Here is a 5,513-nt window from a genome sequence, read left to right as displayed (position 1 = left end):
GAAGTAGAGATTTGCACATCTCCTCTCTTTCCTTATTCCACATTAATTTGGTCAGTAATAGGTTTATTTACATCGATACCGCAACTTTTTTGGGTCCAGCTGCAGTCAATGCATTATGTTTGGTTAATTATTATCTGTGTTCGTTCTGTCCTCGCTATTACCTTTTATTTAAGGCAGTTTAAACTCCCTCCTTAAATCCTCCACTCTTGATGGCGATGGTAAGTTCAAGATAGGGTGAAACTACAGAGAAGAACAACACAATGTGTTTTTTCGTGTCCTATGTTGTACAAAAAAACAAAACATGTATCACAATAGCACATCTATTTATCTACTGCTCAATGCGATAAATATAACTTGGCATACAGTATTACCTGTACATAAAATACTATGTAACACTCGCCTGTGAAACGCTGTGCCTGTGGCTGTCCAGAAAAGAGAACGCCTTAAGGTTGAACGTAGCTGGTAGAAACCAAACTTCACGTTCACCATGACATCTATAAAGGAAGCCTCCATGCCTACCATTTAGCATTGAAAAGTGCAAGATGATCTTTCTTTTCCAATATCATTATCAGCAATACAAAAATTGCTCAAACATTTCAACAGCTGAGAAACCAAACACAAAGTACCCCTGAACTCCAATCCACCGATGAATGAAATGAGTTTGTGTCCTTTTCCATTGACACAATTTTAAGGTATTAGACAAGCAATCAATAATTCTGTTCCAAACATAAATGTTGGATCACCACCATATTTGTTTAAAAATAATGTGGTATTGATTAATTGAATGCCCTAGACTACAAAAACAGTTAACAGAAACAAAGAAACAGTGACAGAACTTAACCTGCTTTGATGTCTGCTGCCTTAATGCTTTAACTACCAGCTTCTTTAACAACGTCCTTGACTACCTGGCACAAGCCACACTGCAAATAGTTGACAGCTCTCTGCATCAGGCAACTTTCCAAAAGCCTTGAAAAATGCGGTTGATTAATGTGGTTATTAAAACCCTTTTAAAAAAGGGGATCTTCGCTGCTTCTATCATTAACAACCACAGACAATATCAAATCCACCCATCGTAGGTAAATCATAGAGGAAGTTGTCCAATAGCTACTTCATGTTTTCTTGGCCTTGACTAGCTGCTATGACAACCTCCAGTTATGATTTTGACCCCTTCATAGCAGAGAAACTGCTCTCCTTAAAGTGGTAAATGATATTTGTCGTTAGAGATTCATAATATCGTCTGGAGGTGCACACAGCTTTTGGCCGTAATAATATAATAATATATATTATATGATATAGACCTCTAGTATGTATAATATATTATTTTAATATAGAGCTCCAGGTCTCCTGCCGGAGCACCAGTAGTGTTCTAGAATATTTACAGAACACGGCCAAAAGCTGTGTGCGCCTCGCCATTATGATGCATCCACTGTAAACACTAGCGCATGGTACCGTGGCCTCAAGCTCAGGGACACTCCCCCACCCTACACCTTGACCCACCTCTAAAAAACGACACGTTTGTTGAAAGCTCCTTGTGGGACTGGCTCATAGTAGATTTAATTCTGCACCAAGGCATAATTTCTTGAACATCTTCAAATACTGTATTCAGGACCCACTAACAGCTATATATAAGTATCAATAAAATAGCATGCCATGGGACCTTTAAAAACTAAAACTAAGCCTGAATTATCTGTTGTTATGGATTCAGATACAATTTTCAAGGGTGATGAAATCAGCCTGCTATCACCCAAAAAGCATAACAAGTCTTAGGTCTCAAAACCACTTCAGAAAAGCATGTCCATGCATTTACTAACTGGTTTGATTATTGTAACGGCCTCTTTGCAGGCCTTCCAAAGAAGCTCAGGTATCTACAGCATGTTCAAAATGCAACGGTTGGAGTTCTAAGAAAGACCAAAACATTTTAGCACATTACACCAATTCTTAAATCCCTGCATTGGCTCCTGGTATGTAAGGGGATTGATTTCACAATACTGCTGCTAACCTATAAATTACTAAACGGTTTGGCGAATAAGTATATCACTGAAATCCTTTCGCTATGTGAACCGTTTGGACCTTTACGATCAACAAGGACAAGTCAGCTTATTGTTCAGAACAATAATAGAAGAGCAGGATTCAGCAACTGTGCTACACATAGCTGGAAAAAACCTCCTGAAGATCTGAGACCTGCTCCAAACTGCATTTAAATCAAGGTTAAAAACGTTGATGATTACATTCACTTTCTGTTAAAGTACAACGCAATTGTAACATATATTTGATTGAAAAGTCTTTCATGCATTCTTTTCAACCCGGTTTTCATGTGGTTTTATTGATTCTTTTGAATCCTGTATTTTATGCACTCTTTATGCACTTTTAATGTGAAGCACATTGTGTCTGCCTTGTGTATGAAATGTGCTCTATAGATAAAGTTGACTTGACTTGACCACAATGGTTGGCATGGCATTATTTCAAATTAGTCAATGCAGTAATGAGCATTATTACTAACCCTATAACATAGAGGTTAGGGATAGTGGTTTAACTAATGTATAAATTAATACCTTAGTTCACATGAATGTCATTACCCTAGTAAATACGAGCACCATTAGGAAACATGATCCATATGTAAAGTGTAACCAATCAATCTTTGCATAGGCTGCTGAAGAGACTCAGGCTAGCCTTGTGTATCAGTTTTGGCTGACCAAAATGTGAACTTTAAAACTGTCTCTCTCTTTATATTTTACACACACTATAAGGTGTGTCTGCATTTGTGTATGTGTTTGTTTGTGTGTGCATATACATGTGAATGCCTACCTGTGCTATGCCCACATGAAAAAATTCTATAGTCTACTATAGTAAATAAACTATAGTATACCCTATATATACTATAGTAAATATTGTAGTGTTTTTGAACCTTACTATAGTAGTTTTACTACAGTAAACTATAGTATACTACAGAAAATTCTATAGTTTACTATAGTAAATAAACTACAGTACATATACTATAGTAAATATTGTAGTGTTTTTTAACCTTACTATAGTAGTTTTACTACAGTAAACTATAGTGTACTACAGACAATTCTATAGTTTACTATAGTAAATAAACTACAGTACATATACTATAGTAAATATTGTAGTGTTTTTGAACCTCACTATAGTAGTTTTTCTACAGTAAACTACAGAAAACTGCAGTTTTATTACTACAGTATAACGCATATATACTACTACAGTCAACTATAGTATACTACAGAAAACTGCAGTTTTATTACTACAGTATACTACATTATATACTACTACAGTTTACTACATAAACTACAATCTACTGAAGTAAATTACAGAACTTTTATTATACTTTTATTTTGCTATAGAATACTACAATTACGATGCCATAGTACTATATGTACTGCATTACAATAACTGCATTATGCAGTATTTTGTTGTTCTTTTAACTATGTCATTGTACTTTACCTAATGGATATTTTCAACTGTATCACTTTTTGTTGTTGCCATTTTTAACCATAGTGCTGTTACAATAATTCACTGCACATAAATTAGGCTTACAACCACCATTAACACAGTGTTTTCTACAGACTGCTAAAATACAAAAAAAAATAGAACAAAAGTTCTTTCTTTAAACAGTTGATAATTTATTGTTTCTGAAATTTGGCAGCATTGTTCAGCTTTTGTCGTATATATGCTTTTATGTTCGTATCAGTTACGTAGGTGAACTTCAACTTTGCAGCATCTGTGGGAATACACACACACACAAACACATACACGAAAGATGAGCATGAGAATGAGGATATCACTCAACCAACATATTTTCTCATTTCTACATACCTACTTGTTATTTCAACAAGGTCCTGTTTGGCTAGGTCAGGTTTTCCTTCTGTGCAGCTGCTGGATGACTGGCCAGTCACTGAATGGCCTGCCATATATTCCCTGGTATACATCCCATGTAGGAGATCATTTATGAACTTCTGGGGGCTTTGGAAGGAGCAGCGCTCCACAAGTCCTTTTGGAATGACCTTTAATGCAAGTAGATAACATTACCACAAATCTACTTCAACATACAGCAGACTAGTGTTTTACCTCAATGATATATATATGCATTTAGATTAACCGAGTGTACGGCTGATGCATTTAGAAAAACAGTGCAACTGATACTAAGTAACTTAACCTATACAAATAAAGTCAAACAGCTTCTTACAGAGTGGCCCAGGGCCTCTGTTGCTGATGCTGATGATGGACCTGGAGCTGGTGATGGGTCTTCTGTTGCTGGTGGTGGAACTGCTGTTGGTGCTGGTGATAGTGTTGGTTCTGGTCTTGGTCTTGGTCTTGGTGTTGGTGTTGGTATTGGTGTTGTCGTTGGTCTTGGTGCTGAGCGGAGAAACTCCTCCATCTCTGCAAAACGTCTGGCAGCACTGAGCAAAGGATTCATAATAGCCTTTTAGCTAACATGTAAAACAGAAAAACCCTTGTGTAAAAAACAACAACGTTTTCAACAATAGCATTACATTTCAATGTTGCTATTTTGCCTTGAGAGAATCATTTTCCCTCTACAGCCTGTGGTTGTTCTCCCTCAACAGCTCACAAGATGGGTTATGGTACTGAAAATAAAAAGTCCATTAAAAAAACAAAACTGACTCACATACACCTGGGCAAATACAGAAGCCAATTAGAGGGTACAAAGTTTACAGCTGATAGATTACAGGAATATATTGCTGTATCTATACCTATACTATAGAGTTAGGAAATAAAAACTTTAACTGTAGGTAGAACATTAAGTGCAGACAGTTTATTGCATTAGTGGATCTTACTTCATTCCTGGTTTCATTAATTGAGTTCAGCTGACATGATCCTATGACAAACAGAAGATGTACATAGAGTTAAGGGTTACATCAAGACTGTACAACAGATGTCAGCTGGGGGGATGAGCCTGAGCGAGTAGACAATGCAGGCGGAACAGGAGATGAATACTCAAATCTAATCTTGTTAATATGCTTAATAAGTTGACAGAAAGCAAAAAGTCAAAATGATCTGACAGGCCAGGCAAGGCAGGCCAGTTGGCGACCCCATGGTGTACAATATGACAAACAACATTAGGCTACATCACATTACAATAATTCACTGATGTTAAGAAGCACTTCCATACGGTGAATATTTGTACATCACTGCACCAATACCTTGCTTTTCCAGTTCCATTAAGACGTTAAGACCTGTGTTTTTTCTCTTCTTCTTCTTCTTACATTGACTTAACTGAAGATCCTTTAAATCATAATGAAGTTTAGTTTTTCAACGATTTTAATTTAACTCATCCACAAGGCCTATAGATGACATTTCTGTAATAAAACTTTGGTTACCTACCAGCGATACTACGTCGTCGTCGTCGTCGTCGTCAGAATATCAACCATTCTTCAGTTTCTTCCTTTTCCCCTTCCCTTTCTCCTCCGGGCTCGACAGTTTGTCTCCACCATCAAGATAATGCCTCCTCTTGCAAACTATCTCCTCTCTGTTGTCTG

General features: G+C 36.8%; 1 long non-coding RNA gene across 1 annotated transcript; it reads right to left on the bottom strand.

Moving 5' to 3' along the window:
• Positions 1–3,671: 3,671 nt before the first annotated feature.
• LOC132471240 (uncharacterized) lies at positions 3,672–4,391 on the bottom strand. The gene is made up of 3 exons (XR_009528806.1): positions 4,202–4,391; positions 3,836–4,019; positions 3,672–3,736 (listed from the first exon to the last, which is right to left on the bottom strand). It is a non-coding gene; the product is annotated as an uncharacterized LOC132471240 (long non-coding RNA).
• Positions 4,392–5,513: the final 1,122 nt, after the last annotated feature.

The sequence above is a fragment of the Gadus macrocephalus genome, chromosome 13 (genome assembly GCF_031168955.1).
Source record: "Gadus macrocephalus chromosome 13, ASM3116895v1".
NCBI lineage: Eukaryota > Metazoa > Chordata > Actinopteri > Gadiformes > Gadidae > Gadus > Gadus macrocephalus.
The sequence above is the reverse complement of the archived record's forward strand: the minus strand, read 5'-3'. Positions and strand labels throughout refer to the sequence as shown.